The following is a 27,452-nucleotide window of genomic DNA, read 5'->3' as shown; positions in this document are numbered from 1 at the left end:
ATGCTTGCCTCCTTTCAGGGCTTTTGAGACTGTAGCAACACAAAGCCAATGGGCCATTTCAATCAATGTCTTTTTTACCTCTAATAAACATGGTGACATTCTCTTCTGGGTTGGTTGTAAGCCTTGATGAACAAGTGATGGACACTGGTTGCCCAAATGGGATGGCTCTTTTCATCTATCCAGGGCCTCTCATCTATCTTCACCACTGATAACTATATATAGAAAGCAGGGCTGCAGCCAACCTTAAAAGAGTCACATTCTAGGGATGCAGTGATTAAGGTCTAGACAATTCAAGAGAGGACATGGTTGAGAGATATGCTATTCTATGTTAATGCAGTAAGTTCTATAAATAAATGCTATTAATAAATTCCAAACAATAAATTTAACATGACCACAGTATGAATAATTGTTTGCATTTTCCTGCATTCTCTGTGTGAGACCTGTGTTTGTGGTCATCATGAACAAATACACTAACACCATTTGAGTCATTAGTATCCAGTGTTCACAGGCAGTACAATGGATGTTGAAGCAATATGAGTAATGCTGTAATCAGCATTAAATAAATGGCATTATGGAACTGCAGAGGCAAAAAGATCTATACGGTTCCAATTATAATAGGACCTGAAGAGCCATTGCACTGTGAATGATAATAGTGTTACTACCTTTTCCTTGCAGTGGTAGATATGAAATTGAACAGGAATGGTTTCTTTAGTAATAATTAATACAAATAGGTGACTCCAAGAAACTAGAAAAAATTTTTATGTTCACCGATTGGACAATAAGTAGCTATGTTTCCTTACCTTGACTCTCTTCAGCTTTTCCTTACCTTGACTCTTTAACAGCAAATCACTCCATCTCACATGGGTCCATGACTTTTATAATTATTTTTGTAATCAGATGATTGCTATAGATAGATTCTCTCTCTCCTCGAACATTTCCTCAGGGCTTTTAATATCTACAGGCAACCCTGGACAGAAGATAGTGTTGCTAAAGTGTTCAAGTTTCTATCTCTCTTCCATTAAAGAAATTCCCACCTGGAGCCTCTTAGCCCCATCTTCAAATTTCCAGACTCTAGTTGCTCTGGCTTGAATCAGGTGTGCACCTCTGTCCAATCAGCTATGTCAGTTTTTCAGGATCATGGTATAATGTATAGACCTGACTGCTAGGAGGCACTCCTGTGGGACAAGGGGAGTAAAGGGTAGTGCCCAGAGAAAAGAAAAAGCAGTTGGTTCTTGTATTGGTTTTCTAGTGCCAAGTAACAAATTACCACAACCTTAGAAGCTTAAAGTAACATGTATTTGTTATCTCTCAGTTTCTGTGGATGAGAAGTCTGGGCATAGCTTAATTGGATTATCTGCTTAGGGTCTCACTAGGCAGCAATCAAGGTGCCAAGTGGAGCTGCAATTTCATCTGAAGCTTTTAGGCATATTCAGGTTGTTAGTAGAATTTAGTTCCCTGCAACTTTACATCAGAGGTCCCTATTTTCTTGGGAGATGTTGGCCAGGGGGTTCTTTCAGCTTCTAGAGACTGCCCTCAGGTCCTAATTACATGGCCATCTCAAAACGGAGTTTACTTCTCCAAAGCCAGCAGGAGAATTTCTCTCCAGTTGGCTGCTGCTGCCACTACCATTACTAGTATATACTACTACTATAACTATTACTGCTATAAAGTCTTATATAATATAATGTAATCAGAGGAGAAATGGTTCCGTCCCCTTTGCCATATAACATAAACTAATCAAAGGAGTGCCATCTCATTGTATTCACAGGTCCTGCCCACACTCACAGAGAGGGTATAATACAGGGCATGTACACCAGGACACAGAAATCTTGGGAGCCATCTTGAAATTCTGCCAACCATGGCTTCTGAATAGGCAAATACTCCAAAGGCCACTACAGTTGTTGCTTTCTCAAAGCATTGAGACATCCTTCTTAAACTGATGGTCTTTTTCTCTTTAACTTTATTTTAAGAATGGCATAGTTTATGGGATGTGTGTGAGTATTCATGGACACTCAAGTCTCACATACCCCAAATATACATCTCTAAGAATATTTTGTCACACAGATTTCTTTCAAATTTAAAATAAATGTACTGAAAGAAATGACAAGACATTATTAAACATTGTTCACTTAGTACGTGTTATGATTTGACATTCTTAGAAATTCACTACATTAAAAAATGTGAATACATGCACACACACACACACACACACAACAACAACTCTCCTACAACTTAAATGCTCTTTTCATTTTGTAGAAACCATTAATAGGAAATTTTTGCCAGTTGGTGTTTCAGAGTCCTTTATAAATTAATTATAGTATTTACCAGCCATGTGGGAGTGAGAAGTCTAATTAGGTCAAGGAGGCTGGCCCTGCTGGAGACTGAGGGCAAAAGCATATATACGGTGTCAGTTGCAAATCTACTGCAGTTCTTTCTTGAGCACATATGTTTAAATAAAAAACTGGAACAATTCAAACACTACATACAAAGTTATGAGAAAAATCATATCACAATTAGAATAAAAGCAGGTTGAAGTTTGCCATCTATCTATAGCAAAAATAAAACGTTTTCACTGACAAAGGATTTCACACACCTGTGCCATGCCACAGCAGGTATGGCATGTTCAATGCTGACAACACACTCATTTATTTATTTGTCCATTCATTCATTGACTTACCCACTCAACAGGTACAGGACTAGATATTGCAGCTATAAAGAAGATTATGTCACAGTCTATTTCTTTAAGGAGCGCACAGAGTGCTGGTGCATATGGATGTGTAAATAGTGAGAAAACTGTGTTGTAAGTATAGTAGAGGTATAATCAGAGGATATTATGGGTGTTCCCAGGAAGAATGACTCCCTCAGTTCATGGGTGGGGAAGGGAAATGCATTAAGGATACTTCACAAGTAACAGAAACCAAAGCTGGTTAAACTTTATCCTTAAAGGACTGGGATAAGAGCGAGGCAAATAACACACACAGGGCATGACATTTAAGGAGGCAGTCTCAGGTGCTGAGCCTGGAGTTATCACTTGAGAATGAGCACCTCCTTAAATGTTGAACCCTAGGCATCTGGCTCACCCTAGTCCCCATCCTGTTATTCCTTCAGTCTTACCTTCTTCAAAAACTCTCATCCTCCACAGTGAAAAACAGTTGAAAAACTGTTTACATCCTAGTGTAAATAACTAAAAACAGTTTAAAGTGTCCTTTTTTTTTTTTTTTTTTGAGACGGAGTCTGGCTGGAGTGCAATGGCACGATCTCGGCTCACTGCAACCTCCACCTCTCCACCTCCTGGGGTCAAGCGATTCTTCTGCTTCAGCCTCCCGAGTAGCTGGGGTTATAGGCATGCACCGCTACTCCCAGCTAATTTTTGTATTTTTAGTAGAGATGGGGTTTCACCATGTTGGCCAAGCTTGTCTGGAACTCCTGATCTCAAGCGATGCACCCATCTTGGCCTCCCAAAGTGCTAGGATTACAGGTGTGAGCCACCGCACCCTGCCTAAAGTTTACATTCTTATAAAGGGATTTTCAGTTAAATCAAGTATTAAACCATGAATGAAAAACTCAAATGTTTACAGGGTTCAGGCAGTAACATAAATGAATGAAGCAGGTCTGTGTAAAACACTAGGGAATGAGGGAGAATGTGATGAGCTGTTCAAAGCCTTTCAAATTCAACCTAAACATAAATGTTGTCTTGGCCAAATAAAAAGTTCTTTTGGATTATCAGGTCAGTAGGATAGTTGTTTGTGTACCCTGCCTGTTAAAGAAATTCATTTGCTGTGTTAGAACTTTAGATTTCTGTAAGAAAATGGTTATGAGGACATAAGCCTAGATGGAAAACCCTTGGGATATTCTTTCTCCTCTTAAGGGTTCATTGTGAGGCCCTACTCAGCATTCTTTTGGATTTCTTTCCTGCAGGCTCCAAGATTTGGCATAGTTGTTTCCATTCTTTGCTGTCACTATTTGTTCTTTTGCTGTGATCTATGAGTCACAGAACATAGCTGAAGAGTTTTTCACAGTTAGAAACCAGAGAGAAATAGACAAAGTTTAGGAACAGGAAAGTTATAGCATCATTAGAACTCTTAAAAGTCTCTTGTCTGGACGGGAACAGTATGATAAACAAGAGCACTCGCAGTTTATATCTACTCAACGTGCTTTTCTATCACCATCTCACAGTCCAGGTGCTTCTGGGGGCCTGTCAATCATGGTTCTTCCTTTACCCCCGAGCACAGTTTGAGATTCTTGTCTCAAGATGTTCAGTCAGAATGTCCAGTCTCCTGATGGGGGGAATCAGTAAAGCAGCTAGCTCTGTGGACCATTAACTTCCTTTCCTATGGGGGCACCACTGGGAAAAAGAAAGGAAGGCAGGTAATCTGTTCTAATCTCCTTTCTGACTAGACACCCTAATAAATAGAATAATGATTTTAGACAGAAGGAGATCTTTCTACAGAAAGCCCTTAGCAGGATCTCCCTGGATAAGGATTACTTCTAGTAAATAAATCTGGAATCTATTGATTTATGGGGACATGGATGGCTTCTCTGGAGAATGTCTTGTAATGGCATGCCATTTTATAACATTCTGAGGTATAAAATGGAGATGTATTATAAATTACACGCCTCTACTCTGTAAGGTAATAATCAGCAAAACTACGTACAGAGACCTAGTCAATCACTCTGGGTCAGTGGATAGGAAGCATCTGGCAAAGCCACACAGAATGTCCCAGACTTTCTCTGCTCTGTCTTTGCCTCTTGATTGCCTGTACTCCTGAAATTATTAGGAAAGCTTGATGCTATTTCTGATTTTTGTGAGTCCTTTTCGAGCATCAAATTCTGTGTGTTAGCTCACCTAATCATGGTGATTGTCTGAAAACTGAATATATGAACCAGGCAAGGCCAATCAGAATATTCCCGAGGATTCATTTAGGATTATCGGGAAAGAGAAGTTTTTTCTTCATTAGAGTTGCTGATCTGGTATATGTGAATGTGAGACCCACCTATATATAGAGAGTTTACCCACAAAAGGAAGTCAAGTAGATACAATAAGAGCTGATAGATGGAGAGAATTAAAGAGAAAGAAGTGGGGCGAGGGAAAAAAGTGAACTCTGAATATAGCATTTGTATCCCTGAATATAGCTCTATCTGAGGCATGCTTATCTCTTGGACTTCCCAGTCACCTAAGTCATGTCAGCACACTTTCTTTTGGCTTAAGCTACATCGCACTGGGGTTCTGTCACCTGCAACTAAAAATTCTGATTAATATGATAGCTTGAATTTGGCATGAGCCAGACTGGGAGGACCTGGGAACTCAGGACCAGGCAAACCCACTAGGAAGGAGTAGTACTCAAAGAAAAATATCAGATGTGAAACAAGGAATACATATATCATGAAGCTATTTTGAACTTCCACTTGTGATTCAGACATAAACGTTAACAGAATTTTAAATAAAATTGCAACTATTATAACAATTTTAAGCACCTTATTTTATGTATTTATGAAAGAATGTTCTTCTGTCTTTTTATTCTTTTCCTAGTTTTGCCCTGTGTATGACCTCGTTTGGAGCCATGAAACCAGGTAACATAAAGTGTTTTGTAGCTTTGGCTTTGATTTAGGAAGCAAAACTTCTTCTTAGCAATTATCCTTTTATGTTGCAATTACCTATTTGTTTTTATGTATCTCCAATTCTTCGCAGAATAAAATAAACATTATTCTCACTACCCAAGCACCTGGAACAAGGTTAATGCTCGATGTTTGTAGGATAAATGAAGAAAGGAATTTTATTTTTACCATTATTGAAACTATGCATAAGCCTGACCAATGTGAAACTGTACAGGCTTGATTCATTCTAACTCTTTACCAACTGTGCATAATTATTTTACTTGGTATGCAACAAAATGTTTGATTGTGATGAATGCTATTATAGTTAAGGCGTGTTGCAAACATTTGCTGCAATAAACAAGGAATGACTATTCTAAATTGTTTCAAAGTCTAGAGTAGTGGATAAAATCATGAGTCTGGAACTAGATTTCTTGCACTGCTTCCTGCTAGCCTTGCGACTTTGGTCAAGGTGCTACCTTTCTTTTTCCTCACCTGTATAATAGTGATAACAATGCATTATATTGTTGTTGTCAGTATTAAATATGTACTATGTTTAAAACTCTTCTCATGAAGAGTATCTAGCATGTGATATGTGTAATGTGTTTACTGTGATTATTCTTATTATTGTTATTCTCCAAAATTCAGTTTTATCAAAGTAAAATGGGGAAAATATTACATATATGTGTGTATTTCTAATGGATAATACATGTAAAATGCCTGACAATAAATACACAATTACCAATTTTCAGAAACAAAACAATAATATAGCCCATCTAATACTGAAGTATACACACACACACACACACACACACACACTCATAAACAGCATAATGTTGAAGTTGACAGGTACAGGCATTGAAACCAGTTTGCTCAGGTCAAATCCAGACTCTATTGCGTATTATTTGTGTAATGTTGGGCAGGTTACTTAGCTTCTTGGAGTCACCTCTAATAAAATGAGGATAGTGGTAACATGTATTCCATAATGTGGTCTTGAGAATTAATTGTGTCAATTTTTCTAAAGTAATAAAGGCAATGCCAGGAAAATATTAAGTAGTCAGTAAGTGTTAGCTCTTATTATCACTTTGAGCTTCAGTCACATTCAGTGATGACAATGAGGACAACGGTATTTACCTTACCAGGCTGCTGTGTAGATAAAGTGTGATAGCGCCCATGAAAATGTCTAGTAAATATGGGCAGCTGAAGCAGGAGAATCGCTTGAACCTGGGAGACGGAGGTTGCAGTGAGTCGAGATCTCGTCACTGCCCTCCAGCCTGGGTGACAGAGTAAGACTCTGTCTCAAAAAAAAAAAAAAAAAAAAAGTCTAGTAAATAGTACTCAATAAATGCCAATTTTCTCTATTTTTTATTTTATTATTATTATTATTTTATTTTTTGAGAAAGAGTTTCGCTCTTGTTGACCAAGCTGGAGTGCAATGGCGTGATCTCGGCTCGCTGCAATCTCTGCCTCCCAGGTTCAAGTGATTCTCCTGCCTCAGCCTTCTGAGTAGTTGGGATTACAGGTGTGCACCACCACGCCTGTCTAATTTTTTGTATTTTTAGTAGAAATGGTTTCACCATGTTAGCCAGGCTGGTCTCGAACTCCTGACCTCAGGTAATCTGCCCGCCTTGGTCTCCCAAAGTGCTAGGATTACAGGTGTGAGCCACTGCACCCGGCCAAATATCAGTTGCATTTCCATGTGTGAATATAGGACAGAGAAGATAGATTAGGTGGAATTTTATCAGTGACACATATTATACATTGTTATCAAGTAAATATTATCAGTCGGCTTATTAGCTGTTCTTTTCTTATAAAAGTAGATTGTGCCACAGATACCTTATTTTGTTAATTCTTTTGATTCTGGTCATAGATAAATGGTGATTTACTCTATTCAAAGAAGGATAGAAAAGTAGGCTTGTATTTTAGGTTTCTTGTGGCATACACTGGTGTGCAATCTGCTAGAACTGAAGGAGGATGTTATTAATCAAAAGGTGCACAAGGAGGGAAAGGACTTCATTATGCTGTTTTGCTTCCACAACTTGCACCTGGAGCTTCTTAATCACTGTGCCCTTTGGAGACAGGTGGCACTCTGAAAAGTGTAAGCCTCTCTAAACCTCTTCTTGTCTCAAATTGACACGTCCTCATGACACTATGAATAATCAATCTAATTCTTAAATGATGTGAATGACTTTGGTTGGACTATAATTAGTTGAAGCAATTTTTTCTCCTGGTCATTAGAAGCACACATTGCTAGAACTAGGGAAAGAAAGAAAGTCAGGAAATGGCTGGGAAAAAAAGTCATGTATTCCTTGAAAAATACAAATTTATAGATGATATTGTGTACTGGGTGAACAAATCCAGTAGATGGCAGTTTAGTAACATACAATATCCTTCTATCATGGGGAATTCATGTTTAGCAGTCATCTTTTCTTAGAATATATATGAAAATATATATCTTAAATGTTATCTGTTTATTGCGATATTTTGTGGAAAAGTTACCATCTACCACCTCTGTGGGTGCTCTCTGCTGGCTAAGAGAAGCAAAGTTGTTATAAACTTGTCAAATAACAAACAATATAAGGTGTGTTGGAATTTTCCAGGATTTTTCCATCATATTTTATTACCTCCCATTCATTTGAAGCACATATAGATATCTATGATATTTGAAGAAATAAAGGATTTGGCAATGTTTTTTAAGAAAAATAGCACTGTAACCAACAATTGATTCCTCTGAAAAGCTGGCTATAATTTTTAGCATTTCATGCATAATTTCTTTAATTGTTAGCTAAGATATTTAGTAAGCTAAGAGAATTATGGAAAGGGAGCAGAGTATATATAGATTATCAGAATGAGAAGGTAATATATCTGAGAATTTTTGAATGTTAAAAGGAGAAAAAAAGAGCCCAACCTTCCCTGAGATATAAACTCAAAGATTGCATCACTTCTTACATGGGATTCAACAAAAAGTCCAGGCATTAGGAAAATTCTGATTCCAGAACAGAAAGCTAGCAGTACGTTCTAAGATAGAAGTAAACCATTACGCACATTGCATTGGTTTGATTGAGCATACATTATATCCTTCAGTAAGAAATTTCTGCCATGTTGCCCTATTTTCTTGGGCACCAGGGCCTGACAGCTTTCTCACACAAGTCAGCAGTTGAAAGTGATACAATTTTGACGTGAAATGTGCTTATACTTTGAAAGCAATTAAACAAGCCTTGTTTGCTTATAATTTTCTAATAAAATAAAAGACCTTATGTGGAAAGCAATTTTAAAAACACATCATAACATTTTAAGTATGTAGGTCTTGCAACGTTTGTTCCAATGTTCTAGTGACAGACACAGAGTAATAAGATTTCCCTAACAGATGCTTAGTGCTGGGTACTCACATGTCACTCAAGCTGACAAGGTTTCAGAAAAAAACACTTTCTTCACCATGTTACCATTTTGAAAGATCAGCTATTGCATATAATTCAATTTTGTTTAATTGAAAGGTATAAAATTCACAAAATACAGTTTATAAATGTTAATGTAATGAATAAATTGGAAATATACCTTAAACAACCCACTAGATCCTATCTACAAATTTAGTCTATCTCAGACAAGACTTTAATCCTATATGCCTGGAGAAGAGCTTTAGCTCAGTTCACAATAAGATTATAGAATTTTAAAGTTGGGAAAAATACATGTAGATAATCTACTTCTTTCAATGCCCAGTTTTAATGATTTACTTTTTATATATACCTGAAAAATTGGACTTATACCTGAAAAATTTGAACTTAATTAATATACAGCAGGCACCATTAAAGTTACATAGATTATTTATTCAATCTTTCAACCAACATTTATCAAGCATCTTACAAATACTGACTAGTATTTCCGAGGAACTGTATTATGGACTTTTAATGCAAGGATAAATAGTTCACTATCCTTGCCTCTGAGGAAGTGCTCAGAGTCTAGCTGGGAAGATAGACAAGTAAATTAATAACTATACTATAGTGTGATAAAGCCTAGACAGGTTTGTATACAGCCCTGTGGGAAAACAGATGAGGGTGCAACCTATGTCACCTGGAGGTTTTGGGAAGATAACAGAAAGGAAATCACATTCGAGCTGGGTCTTGGAGTTTGAGCAGGAATTCTCAGGGGGAAAAGTAGGGGTGAGGATTTAGTAAAGGAAATAAACATGAAGGCAGAAGAATATGTTCACAGAATGACATTTTTAAATACAAGGAATGGTGGGAAATGATGTAGAGTGGCCCTGGAAAGGTAGTTCAGAGAAAGACTGCAAAAATTAGATGCTAGAGAGTTTGGCCTGATTTTTGTAGGAAACAGGGAGCTACTAAAAAAAAATTGAAAATGAAGAAAAAGGATATGATCAGATTTATATTTTTAAAAACATTATCTCTGGCAATGGTGTGAAAGATGGGTTAGACGAAGTCAAGAATAGTCTGGTTGAAATATGTTCAGGTCTGTACTAGCACAGTGGAAGTGACAATGGACAAACGCACATATTAAGGTACACTTTAGAAATGGAAGTAGCAGAATTTGGCGATCAGTTGCTTGGAAGAGGTGGGTGCTAAGGGAAAGGGAGAAGGTAAGAATGGCTTCAAGAGATCTAGTTGGTATGATTAGTTTTGAGGGTTTGGATAAGCATTTATTTAATCCTCTTCACAAGCTTTTGAAGATTCTAACAGGTGAGAAAAATGAATCTCTGAAAAGTTAAGTAATTTGCCAAGGTTACTGCTTTGGACTGAATTGTGTGCCCCCAAAATTCATATGTTGAAACCCTAACTCTCAATGTAATGACATTTGGAGATCGGGCTTTTAAGAGGTAAATAGGTTTAGATAAGGTCATAAAGGTACTCATGATGGCACTAGTACCCTTATAAGAAGAGACCAGAGAAGTAGCTCTGTGTGAGAACACAGCAAGAAGGCAGCTTCTGCAAGCCACAAAGAAGGCCGTCACCAGAAAATGAGCATGGTGGAACTCTGATCTTGGACTTCTTAGCCTCCAGAACTGAGAGAAATCAATGTCTGTTGTTTAAGTGACCCAACTTCTGGTATTTTGTTACAGCAGCCTGAGCAGACTAGAATTACCATGCAGTTAGTAATTTATGAAGGCCAGATTTGAGCACATTCTGTTTCATTAATTCCAGAATCCAAGCTCTTAACCAGTGCGCTGGCTGTTTCTTTCTATACTCATGGAGTGGCCAGTATGCCATTTACTGGACTAGGAAATATGGGAGGAAAAAAACATGTTTTGAATATCAGATAATCAGTTCATTTCTTAACATCTTGAGTTTTACATAAGTGGTAGGCAAAACACTGGAGACATTCAGAAGAGAATTGTAAATAATAGTTCTGACGCTCATAAAAGAAATGGAGTCAGAAAGTTCAGCTGTAGGAGATACCAGTAATGATCGAAGCCGTGGGAGTGGCTCACATGGCCCAGAGAAGAGATGTAGAGTGAGAATGGCAGAGGACTGTGTAGAAAGCTTTCAGTGGCAGTGGAATGAAGGGTCGCTGGAGGAGACTGAAAAGGTGCACTCAGATGACTAAAAGGAAAACTTCCTTTAGTTAAAGTACAACTTCCACGTAAGTCTGTGAAATGGAGACTGACTTTTTCTCCCTTGAACTTGCACTGGGGAGAAGGTTGAAACTGCATATTCTTAATGGTTTACTATTACTTTAAGAGCCTTTTCTTCACTGGAAAGCTGTCACTCACAGCTTCTCTTTTTCTGAAGTTCACAATCTCTTCCCACTGGATATCACCATATTCCATTCCACACAAACTTTGTAATTGTAGTAGGCCACAAGTCCACCTCCTTGATGATTCTACCACCCCACCTGAATTCCTAGACTATCCTTAAGCCAACTTCATTTCAAACATGTTTCCGTGTCAATCAGGGAACTGCTCCTTTTATGAAATAAGCCATAAAATTCTTATGACTGAACCTCATAGCTCTCTCTTTCTACCTTCCTCTAACTCAATCCATATTTAATGTAGTTCAAGTCAATTATTAAATACTTATTGTATGTTGTGTGCTAGGACTTAGAATACAGACTCACACAACAGACACATATATGCGCACACATAGTGTAAACATACCCTAGCACTGAAACATTGTTTCATCTCAGAATAGGAAGGGAGCAGGTATGTAAAAACAGTTTTGCAATCCTAGTGTGATAAGTAAAATAATACAGGTATATTATAGATGCAGTAGTGTGATACAGTGGAAAGTTTGAACAGTTACATTTAAGTTGAAAATGGGAGAGATATCATTTATCTATAAATGAATAACTAAACCCTAAAACATAGTGGCTTAAAATGGAAATGATTCCTTATTTCCCATAATTCTGTGGGTTGACTGGGCTCCACCTCCATTCATCTGGTGGTTGGGATGAACAGGAATGGCCAAGAAGATCTCACTCATATGTCTGAGGTATAGTTGCTATATGCAATCACTCCTCTCTATGATTTTCTGTCTGCATGGTATCTCATACTCCAGGCAAGATAGCCTGAACTTCTTCGCAATATGGCAGTTGGGTTAGGCCGGAACTGGAATAGTGTCAGTTCTACAGCATTCTGTTTGTTTGCCCAGAATCAAGGGGTTTTTTGGTGGGAGTAATGGCATGACTGTATAAGGGTGGAAGGAAATTTTGGCAGCCATTTCTTTTTCATACTAGTACTACACGTGACTTTAATAAGAAAGAGATGCTTGAAGTGGGTCTTGAAAACTGAGAAGTTCATTAGTGAATAGAGGACAGGAAGTTTAGGAGAAGAGGAGGAGCCCTTTGAAAGAACAGCAGTAACATGAAGACAGAAAGCATCATATTTGGTCTGCCTGACACGACATACAGAATGCCTGGAGGCATTTGGGAAAAGGAATTAGAAATGAGCTTGAGAGGCAGGCAAGATTATAAACAGTCTTGTATGTTTTAAGAAGTAATGGCACTTTATCATCCAGGCTGCAAAATACCCTGCGGGGTTTCATTCAGGGGAATGACTGCTCTTCACTCTCATTGATTCTTCTGTACTTTGTGAGTTTCATATGTTCTTGATCAATAAGACTTCTCTGGCTTCATTTCCTTATTCTCTCCAGCTAACAATCCGTGGTCATTCAGTTAAACCTCTCTCTCACTGACGCTCTTATTTCCCAACACTCTCACGACCTTCTCATTCCATTATTCCTAATCCTTGATTCTAGAATAACCCAACCATCTGTTTGTTCTGATCCTGAAACCAGGCACTGAATAATCCTGGAGCAAATCACATAACCATATTGATTATCTGTCTGCCTTATACATTTATGATTTCTGACCTCTGTTGGACTCTTAATCTTTTTCTAGGAAATCTTTACAGATACTTACCTATTTCCTATGACGCTTTCTTTTTAAAATTTTTACAGCTTTTTATACTTTGTACTTAATGCTGCACTCTTTATTCTTCGCAGATTACCTTCCCTACTTCACAGAGGAAATAGTTGTTACAGTCAGGAAAATTTTCCTTTATAACTTCTTCCTGGAGTTCATCTATTCTTTTCATTCTGGATGATCCTCTTTCTTTCCTTCCAGATTCCTATCATTCTGGACTTATTCTACTTCTCCTACAACTCTAAATTGATTTACAGTTCTTATCCATCCTTATTTTCTTTCCTCCTTCAACATAGTCATTCTTCCTTTTTTACCCCTTTCCTCTTGCCTTTGACCTCAAACCTTCTCCCTCTTGCAAGTTCTTGCTTTAATAATGATCTCCTTTTTTACTTGCTTTTCCATTCTCTTTCTACAACTTCCTCCTCAGCCATGCTTCTACCACAATAAATATTCTCTCATTGTACCCCCTGCTTATTGTTTATTTTATATTTATTCCTTGGTAACCTGAAGCTAGGCTTGTCTCGATTGAACACCAGGCAAAGTTTTTGACATATAGTATGAAAGTAATAAATATGTATTAATGATCAATTTCTAATTTCCAGTATTATAACCTCTTTTAAGTTCTCATATTATAGTGAGAAGATGAGGAAAAGGTCTCAGTTTAAGGTCCTGTCTTTGGATCAGTGGGAGCTTGCTAAACCATACTTGCAAATGGACATAATGGCTGAGATTCTGTATTCTATAGATCTTTTCCAAAATCAATCTTATTCCATTTGCATTTAGGTTTGTTGGAACCTGTACTGTAGCAGTTGGTAAATATATTGAATATTACCATTATCTCTCTCTCTTTCCATACATATATGTATGCGTGTGTGCACTCTGGAAATTGTATCATTATGTAAAAATGATTATTATTCCTGGTTGAAGTGTGGTGCCCATTTAACACATGATAATCACAGATTTTTAGAGCAAAAAATCTTTCTCATATGCTAGACAGATTTACAAAGGCAGAAATCATGGTTTCTGGGCATATAGAAGGTAACAAATATGTTTTTGTGGAATGAATGGATGAATGTTCTTTATGTGTAACACAGGAAAAAATTTCTAGATGAGCATAGAACCTATTTATGAAATTTTAAATCAAATATAATATCTATTGTTAGGGCTTAGAATGTTCAGACATTGTAAGTGACTATTGTACTACTGTTATTGAAAGAAAAAAACACTCAGTATAGCAATTCACAGGACTTGTTTTTTCTTGTAAATTTCATTTGTTAAGAGCGTTGTTTTAGATGCAGTCTTTCTATAGAAACATGTATAAACTCATGAGGAGTTTGAACATAAAGTACTGCTATCAAACTAGGTACTTATTTTCCTTCAATATATCTAACTTTTATCTTACAGACTGTGAGCTCATTTAATAGCATCAAGTGAAGGAAACTGGTATAGCATCCCCTCTGCTGCATACCTTTGGGACTTTCCTGTATAATGTTGATGCTCAGTCTCAGCCAACCTGACAATAAAATGATCCATTTATCCAACACAAGCAGGCAGAGGAGGAGATACTACATCTTTTCACGCTGCGTCCCACTCCCAGAGCCAGTCCAATGCTTCCTTTGGGCTGAGCACACACACACAGAAACCCCTTCATCAACAATTTTTCATGTTTTCTGTTAAATTGGGTTTACTCTTCTTACGTGAATTTTCCCCTAGATACTTTTACCAAATAGCGCAGAAAGTATTTGAGGTGAACTAAAACTTTTTAATAATAAACTTTGTGGTTATAAAACCCAAGGAAGACAAGACTACTGAGGCAGTTAGAAGAAATTGCTGAAGCCAAGAATAAAAAAAGATATATGTTAGTCTAAATCTTAAAATGAAACTTTTCAAAGAACCAATATTGTCTAATTGGAAACTTTTATACATTCCTTGGGAGTCTACTTCATAAAGTAATTATTTTAGCCACTAACACATTTTTTACCATTGTGTAAAGTTTTTACTTTCTTAATTCCTCTACTCTCTGGCACTTCTGTTTTTAAAAATAACACAGAAAGCAATTGTCTTTTGCATTAGATATCTTACTTTTAACTGAAACTCATGTAAACCCTATTAAAGTTGCTTACTTAGGTATTTTTATTTTTTACTGAAAATAAATGCTTTCTTTTGGGACCATGTTTTGTTGTCAAGGTGCAATTCTAGAATTACCAGGCAGATTTGAGAGCAATCCTAATTGAATTAAAAATTCTAACTATGTTTAGTTATTATAGATTATAGCTTAATTATTTGAAGGAAACCAAAGTGCCTGTTGTCCTAAGATATTCTATCAACTTTTAAAAATACCTAACTCTATCAATCTTCTGTTTTAAAGTGTTCATTTTCTATAATTCTTTTATTAAAATAAAAATATGTTGTTGACAGGCTTTTAACATATATATCAAAGACAATATGTAGAATTCTAACTAAAAAAAAATAGGACCAGGGCAGAAAGATTTTGAGGGAAAATAGTGGCAGAAAGACTCAGAAAAGAATATTCAACGAAAAACTCTGCTGTACTCTAGGTGATATGAGGACTGGGCCTTTTGTCAGTTAACAGTCTTTCTGTACAATATTCAGAAAATCCAGCTGAAAAGATCTAAAACCAAAAGGGAATTTATTGGCTCTCATAACTGATACTCATAGCCTATATGCCAGTTATCAAGTTATTGCCTCTTGGCTCCAAATTCACCCTTCAATATATATTCTATGATAATAGACAATTCCTTTTAGTATTTCTCCTTTAAAGTGAGACCTATGTTAACCTTTCTCAGCAGAGGATGCTGATTTCAGGAAAAAGGTGTCAGGCTGCCTGCCATCCCTTAAGGCAGTAGTGTGGGTATAAGGACATCTGGTGAAGCTTTGCCTCAGTCATGTGCCAAGAACATAGGCCTTTGGCAACCTTGCAGAGAAGATCCTGCAATAACCTTCTTGCTTTGCCTTTGACATGAAAATTTGCATACGCATATCCTCTTGGCTCTGTTTCTTTAGAGAACTCGAATACAGCAATCAACAGATGTCACTATTGACCTCTGAAAATAAAGGAGGAAGAGGAGAAAGACAGTGTGGAGGTGGGATTGGACAAAGGCATGATCCTTGGAGGAAAGGTAGAGAAGGATCAACTTCTTATTTCACAATTTTGTCTTGGGCAGGTAGTATATTTACTAATTCTAGACTTTCAGTCTATTTCTCTCTCACTTTTGGGGTGTAGTAAGGTACAACGTATTATATAACTTTCCACCACTCGTCTACTGATTTGTTGGCCAGAACCAAGAGGACACTGGAGGACTTACCAACACTTATTCATGGGCTGGGATGAAACTTGATCCAAGGGCCCCTCAGAGGTGTATAATAATTATAGATGTTTATGAATAATTGACTCAATGGCTTATTTGCTTGTTTATTTATTCACAGACTCATTCAGTTATCCACTTAGCACCAGGTACAGCTAATCTGTGAAGTAAGGAAAAGAATTTCAAGATATGTAATATATAGTTCCCAGCTCTCCAATAATTTATATACCTGTTACATAATAAAACAAATGAACTTATTTTTAATTCAGGGGTAATTAAAATCAAATTGATGAGAGAGGTTCAAATGATTGTTGAAACTCAGAAGATGGAGAAAGAACATTTGCTGAAATGAGGGAAGGCTACATAAAAGAGGTATAGTTGAGCTCTGAAAAATGGTTAGGATTTTGATATGAAGAGACAGAAGATGACTTCTAGTTAGAAACAGCAAAAACAAAAGAACAGGGTTAAAAAATAATACAATCTTGTTTGAGATACATGAATAAAGCAACATAGTTGGAATAAAATATTTAGGGAGGCAACTTGAGGGTGAGGTTGGAGTAACACATTGGGAAATAATCATGGTCAACCTTAAAGGCCAAACTAAGAACTTACATATTTTTTTAAAGTGCAGAAAAGTGCATAAAACATAAGTGTCCATTTCTTAGATTATTACAAAGTTAGTGCTCCTATGAAATCACTACCCAGATCACAAAATAAAACATTTCCAACATATCAGAAAGCCCATTCAGCCCTTTCAAAGAACATACCTTTTTTTCTCTCTCAAGGAAACTCCACTGACCTCTAACACCATAGACCAGGAGTGACTATTTTTTAATTCTATATACCTGTCATTACATAAAATATATTATTTTATGTCTAACTTCTTTCACCTAACAATGTTGATGAGATTCATACATGCTGTTGAATGTATCTGTGGCTCACTTATTTTCATTGTTTGATGATATTCTAGTATATAAATATACCACAATTTATCCAAGTGACTGTTATTTTGTAGAATTTAAAGATTGTAATAAGGGTGATCAAATATACTTGAGCTTAAGTAACTGCCAAGAACGGTAGAGTCTTAACCAACTAAAGGAGGCTTAGAAGAAAATTCTGGTTTGGAGTATATTGTTTTCAATTCTAAAATTATATCGCTTACCTTATTAAACTATTTTACCAATCCTTTAGTTTGAATTTGTGACAGTCTTTTTCTTCAACTCTCATTTTTCATCATTGCTATGGAAGGTCATTCTTGGAAGACATTGCAGCTCTCAGGGAAGAAAAAACCAGGACTATGGAGGGATAGTTAAATTGCCTCCCTCTCAGTGAGCTCAGTATCCAGAGAAAGTAACAGAAGCTTTTCTGTTATTCAAACCTGACGGCTTTGGTGTAAGGAGTGATAGTAGCTAGGAGAATGACAGGTCTGGGACTTCTGGGAAGCTTAAGTCCACATAGCTTTTAAAGTGGTAGCTATTCCATGTGCTCAACTTATCACTAATTCTTTCCTTATTTCTAGACATTTTTTTTTCTATCACTGACATAAGCAATGGCTTTTTCCATTTTTGCAGCCTATTATTTATTTAACTGGATATTAACAGGTATCTAGCAGACATGTAGATACCCCAGGAACAGCATGCCACTACCTTCACCTGTGTTGGTGTTGTGATAGTAATTCCAATTGATTAATTTTTTTATCAATTGATTAATTTTTGAGACAGTTTGCTTGGATAACAGTTCAGACATTGCTAGGCTTGACTGTATGAATTCCTATGGAATGGATCTCTTAGGCTCTGTGTGCATTTTAGCACAGCCTTTTTAATAGAAGCTTTTATTTAATATCTTTGGTAATATTTTACTTACCATTGTATCCGGAAACATAGGAAAGACTGTTCATTAAACTTGTTTATATTGCTTCTTCCAATCGGGTTTCTTTGACAAATGTTTTGCCTTAAATTTGTGCTTTCCAGGATTATTACTATGCCTTGATAGCTTATGGGATGGCACTAACAAGAAACAAGAGATAGTATCTTATATTTCTAGACCACTTTAGGATTTACAAAGCATTTCTACATCTATTATTTCCCATTACTGTCTCCACCACCCTGTAAAAGAGGTGTTTTTGCTTTCATTTTAAAGATCGAGAAATGTGGGCTCAAAGACATATGTAGTATCACAGTCACTGGTTTGTGTAAGATCAAATCTGATCTTCTAATCCTAGGTTCAGTGCTATTAGCCAGTGCCTCCATCCTGCTTATCTGTATCTGGTGTAGATTTTCCTGTTATCCCTTTGGTATCTGGTGTAGAATTTCCTGTTATCCCTCAAATGTTAATTAGGAGCTATATTCTTGCCAGGTAAGAATTATATGTCTATCGAGTTCATATACCTTAGCATTAGACAACAACTGAAATTCTCAAAATTATCAGGTTAATGTATCACCTAGAACTAGTCAATTTTCTGGAATTAGTTTTATGTCATAAGGCTTACTTTTTATCTTTTCATGTGCTTTAATAATACTTGAACCAATATTACCTCCTATGTGAACAGAGTTCAGGTGAATAGCCAGTGAGCTTCTATTACAGATCTATTTTAGAATTGACTTCTTTGTGGCACCAATAAAAGCTTCAACTACAGCATGATTATGTTGTCAAAAAGTTGATTTTCATCATAGTCTGAATATTGATTCATTGAATATGTAACTTTTTTCTTGAGAGAAATAAAATTATTTCCCTGGATACGTTACATAGATCATCAGTATGTATGAAGTTTTGAAGAGGTTGGTCATTGGTAAATATACTAAAGAAAATAATCTGAAACAAACCATACAGATAAAAGACAATTCTTACATTAGTTTAACATTAAATGTCCCTTAGTACATAGATGAAAGACTAAAATGCAGGACAATATAAGCATGATATGTGTTGATTTATGAGCAACATGCAGCTCAATAATCCATTGGCGTCTACTGACTAAGATCAGTGTAAGGGCAAACATGGCTCTCTTTTGAGTGCTGTTCTAGGCTCTTCTGGTGAAAAGATATTTTTAGGCAACACTGTGCAGTTCAGAGAACGTGAAAGGTAATGAGGTATTCCTCTCAGTGCAATGTACCATGTCCATTCTATCATTGAAAGAATGATGACATGAATCAGAAAAGCCAAACACATATACATTTAAATCCCTGAAAAATGATGTGACTATGAAGTTACCGAATTACTTGGATGTTTTGTCAAAGTTTACTTCCTGGCTAAATAGTGGGCCTCTCTCCATATTCAACCATGTCACATACTTATTTAAATATGTCACATATTTAATTAAACTTTCTTGCTTAAATGGGAGTTGGAGAATGATCTGGCCAACATGAACCAAGTTGAGAAGGGGTTATTAATTAGGTTCCAGGATGGTGAAGAGTATGCAATTCTTACCCAGGACCATGGGAATGCAGTGAGCCAAAGGGATTGGCAAATCTGTCAGAAGAAAGAAAGAAGAAATCTGTCAGAGGAAAGAAAGAACATTAGGTTTTCTGGGCCAAAAATTAAGCCAAAAAACTTAGCAAAGAAATAAGATACGAAAAGAGCAAAAGCCTTTCGGGAGTGAATAGGTGGTTCTTTGACAATGTCCTAATTTGACAATGGTAGAGGATAAGATAACTGAGGTTTTTCTTTAGGGAACAGTGGGCATATGAGTGAAAGGAGTTGGTTGGCTAGAAGGGCCAAGAGCTGAGCAGATTGTGATTCATTATTCTTTCCTACGATAAACATTACCTAGTATTCTATCATTAGACACAATTAAAATGTGTAAAAGCAAAAAAGTCACCATCATAATCAATTATTTAGTTTTTCTAAAGGATTTCAAACAATGTTTGATTGATTTTTAAACGCTGAATTGGATGATTTTGGGATTCAATTAGTAATACAGAGGAACAGACTCTCAGAATGGGACACAAATTTCAAGGTTATCCAATGGCACTTGAGGCAGGAATTCTTTCTATATTGTTCAGGTTGAGCGAAAGTCTGGTATTAAGTTCTGTGTAGACAGTACACATGCTGCTTTATGAGGCACTCCATTTCGTTGTGTATAGCCTTATGTCTGTAATTTTTATTTTTGGCTTGCTAGAAAACATTCCTAATTTCTACCAGCATTTTGGTTTATGTTTATAGAAAAATGTCTTCTTAATCTGATACAGTCTAGTGAAACTATTAATCATGGCCCTTACCTCACCCTAAACAAAGGTACGAACCTGACCCCGGGTAGTCCTGTAGTCAGTCCTTTTCTCAAATTTGAATCTTGAACACGGTGAAACAAATGTTTAGCATTGTTTCATTTCCAGCAGTGGTTGGTGCCCTGACCAGACTATTTTACCCCCTGAGCCTCTGACCGTCTTTCCTGTTTTCTCATTCTCTGAATGAATCTGCCCTAGTTTTTGTTGTTTCCAAACTGATTCTCCAGCTTCCTGTCAATTCTGTGCATGCCAGTCAACTGGGGAGACTGTTAGAAATGAAGATTCTTAGACCTCATGTTGCTTAAAGTATTTAGCAGTAGTAGTATGAGGTGGTGTACAGGAAGTTAAATTTACAACACACTCCGAGTAACACTGATGCAGTCAAAAATATGAGCTGACTTTTGGGAACACTGTACAATGTACATTTGTATTTCAATAGAACATTTCTGAAAGTGGAAAAGTCTTCCTGACTAACTCACTAACTGGATAAATTCCAGTTCTTTCATTCATTCAATAATTCAACAAACAGACATTGAGCATCTACCCTGTGACAGGCACCAACGATGAGCCTTGGAGTAAGTAATATCATTAAGATTATTTGAGGCTGGGCGTACCAGCTTGCTTTTGGCGGGGCACTGAGTCATTCAAAAGAGCAAGGAATACATATCTAGATATCGATGTCTTATATTCAGTAAATATCACTAATAATCTTTAAAAGAAATGGACAAGCATTTATCTCTATATTTCCATATCCCTCATATTCCTCAAAAGTGTCATAATAAAGAGATTTCTAATTACACTCTAGGCATGTTCCTTTGTGTATGTAAAAATAGTTCCAGGCAATACCAGAAATCTCAGTTCTAATTAATTAGTCTTAGGCATGATAATAAAATTCAGCCATACCAATTTTCTGCCAGGTTTAATGAAACAAGGTTTTCTTCTTTCATTGTGCTACTCAATTGCCTCACAGTTACATGTACAATGTACAATAAAAATAACTGTATAGGTGAACAGGATATGAAAATGTTCAGAAATTCTTCCTTTCAACTAACAAAAATAACTTTTTATTTATTTATTTTTTTTGAGACGGCTCTCGCTCTGTCGCCGAGGCTGGAGTGCAGTGGCACGATCTCGGCTCACTGCAAGCTCCGCCTCCCAGGTTCACACCATTCTCCTGCCTCAGCCTCCCAAGTAGCTGGGGCTACAGGCGCCCGCCACCACACCCGGCTAATTTTTTGTATTTTTAGTTGAGACGGGGTTTCACCGTGTTAGCCAGGATGGTCTCGATCTCCTGACTTTGTGATCTGCCTGCCTTGGCCTGTAAATGCTGGGATTACAGGCGTGAGCCACCACTCCTGGCCTCAACTAACAAAAATAACTCTGAAGTAAAATACTGTTAAATCAGGTTCAAATTTTATGTTGTTTCGTTTATTATTGTAAGATTATAAATCAGTGATCTTAAGTACATCTTAAAAATTTATATCCCTCTAAAATTGACTGTAAATAAATTGACCTCTTAAATTTCTCAATTTAAGCTTAAATCATTGTAAAATATATAGTTTACTGTAAATTGTAAATATTGACATAAAAGTTGTATCTTCTTGAGATATAGACATTTCGATTCTCATGAAAAATCGATATTAAAGTACTTAAACTAATTCATCTGTAACAGTCACAAGTTACCCTGAACTTCTATTTCTATACCACTTTTTCAATAGGATTTAGCCTAGTTTAACGCATTCTTTCTGCCTCAAAGTCTTTTAGTAATTACCCTTTTCCTACCACAAAAATATGGATGTACATTGAAAAAGTAATTAAAAATTTGGCGATGTAGACTCCAGGTGTTAAGAATTCTTCTGAATTCAACTTTCATTATTCATATTAATATATAATTAACCAAAACATCATGAATAATTTTTAGATAATATACATAAAAACTAAAATATATTAGAATTCTATTCATTATTCTCATGATTGAGCTATTTCTTGTTTAATAAATGTATGTATCTGTGGCTGAATATTACTTATTGCTAGAATGAGTCAAAGCTTAGCATCAATCTATTCCATTTGATTGAGTTTCTTAATCCTGAGTTCTAGTTTGATTGCACTGTGGTCTGACAGACAGTTTGTTATAATTTCTGTTCTTTTACATTTGCTGAGGAGAGCTTTATTTCCAACTATGTGGTCAATTTTGGAATAGGTGTGGTGTGGTGCTGAAAAAAATGTGTATTCTGTTGATCTGGGGTGGAGAGTTCTGTAGATGTCTGTTAGGTCCGCTTGGTGCAGAGGTGAGTTCAATTCCTGGGTATCCTTGTTAACTTTGTCTCGTTGATTTGTCTAATGTTGACAATGGGGTGTTAAAGTCTCCCATTATTATTGTCTGGGAGTCTAAGAAACTCACTCAAAACCACTCAACTACATGGAAACTGAACAACCTGCTCCTGAATGACTACTGGGTACATAATGAAATGAAGGCAGAAATAAAGATGTTCTTTGAAACCAACAAGAACAAAGACACAACATACCAGAATCTCTGGGACACATTCAAAGCAGTGTGTAGAGGGAAATTTATAGCACTAAATGCCCACAGGAGAAAGCAGGAAAGATCCAAAATTGACACCCGAACATCACAGTTAAAGAACTAGAAAAGCAAGAGCAAACACATTCAAAAGCTAGCAGAAGGCAAGAAATAACTAAGAGCAGAACTGAAGGAAATAGAGACCAAAAAAACCCTTCAAAAATTAATGAATCCAGGAGCTGGTTTTTTGAGAGGATCAACAAAATTGATAGACCGCTAGCAAGACTAATAAAGAAGAAAAGGGAGAGGAATCAAATAGATGCAATAAAAAATGATAAAGGGGATATCACCACTGATTCCACACGAATACAAACTACCATCACAGAATACTACAAACACCTCTACACAAATAAACTACAAAATCTAGAATAAATGGATAAATTCCTCGACACATACACTCTCCCAAGACTAAACCAGGAAGAAGTTGAATCTCTGAATAGACCAATAACAGGATCTGAAATTGTGGCAATAATCAATAGCTTACCAACCAAAAAGAGTCCAGGACCAGATGGATTCACAGCCGAATTCTACCAGAGGTACAAGGAGGAACTGGTACCATTCCTTCTGAAACTATTCCAATCAATAGAAAAAGAGGGAATCCTCCCTAACTCATTTTATGAGGCCAGCATCATCCTGATACCAAAGCCGGGCAGAGACACAACCAAAAAAGAGAATTTTAGACCAATATCCTTGATGAACATTGATGCAAAAATCCTCAATAAAATACTGGCAAACCAAATCCAGCAGCACATCAAAAAGCTTATCCACCATGATCAAGTGGGCTTCGTCCCTGGGATGCAAGGCTGGTTCAATATACACAAATCAATCAATGTAATCCAGCATATAAACAGAACCAAAGACAAAAACCACATGATTATCTCAATAGATGTAGAAAAGGCCTTTGAAAAAATTCAACAACCCTTCGTGCTAAAAACTCTCAATAAATTAGGTATTCATGGGACGTATCTCAAAATAATAAGAGCTATCTATGACAAACCCACAACCAGTATCATACTGAATGGGCAAAAACTGGAAGCATTCCCTTTGAAAACTGGCACAAGACAGGGATGCCCTCTCTCACTACTCCTATTCAACATAGTGTTGGAAGTTCTGGCCAGGGCAATTAAGCAAGAGAAAGAAATAAAGGGTATTCAATTAGGAAAAGAGGAAGTCAAATTGTCCCTGTTTGCAGATGACATGATTGTATATCTAGAAAACCCCATTGTCTGAGCCCAAAATCTCCTTAAGCTGATAAGCAACTTCAGCAAAGTCTCAGGATACAAAATCAATGCACAAAAATCACAAGCATTCTTACACACCAATAACAGACAAACAGAGAGCCAAATCATGAGTGAACTCACATTCACAATTGCTTCAAAGAGAATAAAATACCGAGGAATCCAGCTTACAAGGGACGTGAAGGAGCTCTTCAAGGAGAACTACAAACCACTGCTCAACAAAATAAAAGAGGATACAAACAAATGGAAGAACATTCCATGCTCATGGGTAGGAAGAATCAATATCGTGAAAATGGCCATACTGCCCAAGGTAATTTATAGATTCAGTGCCATCCCCATCAAGCTACCAATGACTTTCTTCACAGAATTGGAAAAAACTACTTTAAAGTTCATATGGTACCAAAAAAGAGCCCGCATCGCCAAGTCAATCCTAAGCCAAAAGAACGAAGCTGGAGGCATCACCCTACCTGTCTTCAAACTATATTACAAGGCTACAGTAACCAAAACAGCATGATACTGGTACCAAAACAGAGATATAGATCAATGGAACAGAACAGAGCCCTCAGAAATAACGCCGCATATCTACAACTATCTGATCTTTGACAAACCTGACAAAAACAAGACATGGGGAAAGGATTCACTATTTAATAAATGGTGCTGGGAAAACTGGCTAGCCATATGTAGAAAGCTGAAACTGGATCCCTTCCTTACACCTTATACAAAAATCAATTCAAGATGGATTAAAGACTTAAACGTTAGACCTAAAACCATAAAAACCCTAGAAGAAAACCTAGGCATTACCATTCAGGACATAGGCATGGGCAAGGACTTCATGTCTAAACCACCAAAAGCAATGGCAACAAAAGACAAAATTGACAAATGGGATCGAATTAAACTAAAGAGCTTCTGCACAGCAAAAGAAACTACCATCAGAGTGAACAGGGAACCTACAAAATGGGAGAAAATTTTTGCAACCTACTCATCTGACAAAGGGCTAATATCCAGAATCTACAATGAACTCAAACAAATGTACAAGAATAAAACAACCCCATCAAAAAGTGGGCAAAGGATATGAACAGACACTTCTCAAAAGAAGACATTTATGCAGCCAACAGACACATGAAAAAATGCTCATCATCACTGGCCATCAGAGAAATGCAAATCAAAACCACAATGACATACCATCTCACACCAGTTAGAATGGCAATCATTAAAAAGGAAACAACAGGTGCTGGAGAGGATGTGGAGAGATAGGAACACTTTTACACTGTTGGTGGGACTGTAAACTAGTTCAACCATTGTGGAAGACAGTGTGGCGATTCCTCAGGGATCTAGAACTAGAAATACCATTTGACCCAGCCATCCCATTACTGGGTATATACGCAAAGGACTATAAATCATGCTGCTATAAAGACACATGCACACATATGTTTATTGCAGCACTATTCGCAGTAGCAAAGACTTGGAACCAAGCCAAATGTCCAACAATGATAGACTGGATTAAGAAAATGTGGCACATATACACCATGGAATACTATGCAGCCATAAAAAATGATGAATTCATGTCCTTTGTAGGGACATGGATGAAACTGGAAATCATCATTTTCAGTAAACTATCACAAGGACAAAAAACCAAACACTGCATGTTCTCACTCATAGATGGGAATTGAACAATGAGAACTCATGGACACAGGAAGGGGAACATCACACTCTGGGGACTGTTGTGGGGTGGGGGCTGGGGGGAGGGATAGCATTAGGAGATATACCTAATGCTAAATGACGAGTTAATGGGTGCAGCGCACCAGCATGGCACATGTATACATATGTAACTAACCTGCACATTGTGCACATGTACCTTAAAACTTAAAGTATAATAATAAAAAAAAATCTATTCTATTTTTGTTTTTATAGATACGAGATCTGAGAAAATGTATTCTCATAAATAAGTAGATGGGAATGGAAAGAGTTGTGTTTTAGCAGTGTCATTCAAATATTTGAACTCCTTCCAAGTTATATGCCAAAAATCACAGTTATCTATCATCAAAAATTATTTTTAATGATGTACCAGCTGTCATCTCAATTAGGTCTTCTTTCAATTTTGTTAAAGACAAAAAATTGAAACTAATTCTAGGTTTTATTATTCAGTTATTAGGGTCATTTACTTTCTGAACACTAATAGCAATATTTTGAATTGTCCTAGAACTCTGGAGATTTTTGCACTCAGGGTCAATGTGCCATGGTAAAATGGATGACAAGCATCCCTCTTTTTGAAAGTGTAACAAGTATAAGAAAAACCAGAATAAGTATTCTGACAGTCAAATTTTAGGAAAGAGTACATGTTAAGTTCAGGATGTAGCAATTATTTCCTTGAAATTATTCATGCCACCAAAGTATACATATCCCAGTTTGAACTCGGCTGGTCTGATCATGTCTCCTTTTTAAGACAGTTAATGGTGGCCGGGCGCGGTGGCTCACGCCTGTAATCCCAGCACTTTGGGAGGCCGAGGCGGGCGGATCACGAGGTCAGGGGATCGAGATCATCCCGGCTAACACGGTGAAACCCCGTCTCTACTAAAAATACAAAAAAAAAATTAGCCGGGCGCGGTGGCGGGTGCCTGTAGTCCCAGCTACTCGGGGTGCTGAGGCAGGAGAATGGCGTGAACCTGGGAGGTGGAGCTTGCAGTGAGCCAAGATAGCGCCACTGCAGTCCGGCCTGGGCGAAAGAGCGAGACTCCGTCTCAAAAAAAAAAAAAAAAGAAAAGATACTTAACGGTTACTAAACATTATGTGAATGTAGATTTTTCGATAGCAAAACCAAGGGACCTACAGGATATTGTATATTTCAAAAGAGCTGCAGCAAGATATCCTGTCCTACATGTTCTTCTTATAGTGTAACATTGACACTCCTCTCATTGAGAAGTGAGGATCCATTTTCCCTTCTTTTGGACCTTGAAAGGCCTGTGAATATGGAGGAAGAGATGCTATGTGACTTCTGAGGCATAAAGCTCTGCCTGGTTCACTTGGGAGGCTCACTTCTAGAACCCAATTGCCATGCTGTGTGGAAGTCAGACCACATGGAAAGGCCATGAATAGGTATTCTGGCTGACAGTTCCATTTGAGTTCT

The 27,452-nt window shown here is 37.0% G+C and overlaps 1 long non-coding RNA gene across 3 annotated transcripts in view; it reads left to right on the top strand.

The window, feature by feature from the left end:
- LOC109024774 (uncharacterized) overlaps positions 1–27,452 on the top strand; it is a 417,600-nt gene that overhangs the window by 4,802 nt on the left and 385,346 nt on the right. For all 3 annotated transcript variants that reach the window (XR_010130710.1, XR_008668512.2, XR_010130711.1), the window contains exon 2: positions 5,531–5,571. This is a non-coding gene — a long non-coding RNA (uncharacterized lncRNA). The remainder of the gene's footprint in view (positions 1–5,530; positions 5,572–27,452) is intronic.

Source organism: Gorilla gorilla, chromosome 1 (assembly GCF_029281585.2).
Source record: "Gorilla gorilla gorilla isolate KB3781 chromosome 1, NHGRI_mGorGor1-v2.1_pri, whole genome shotgun sequence".
NCBI classification, from domain to species: Eukaryota; Metazoa; Chordata; class Mammalia; order Primates; family Hominidae; genus Gorilla; species Gorilla gorilla.
This window is presented reverse-complemented; position numbering and strand designations above follow the sequence as displayed.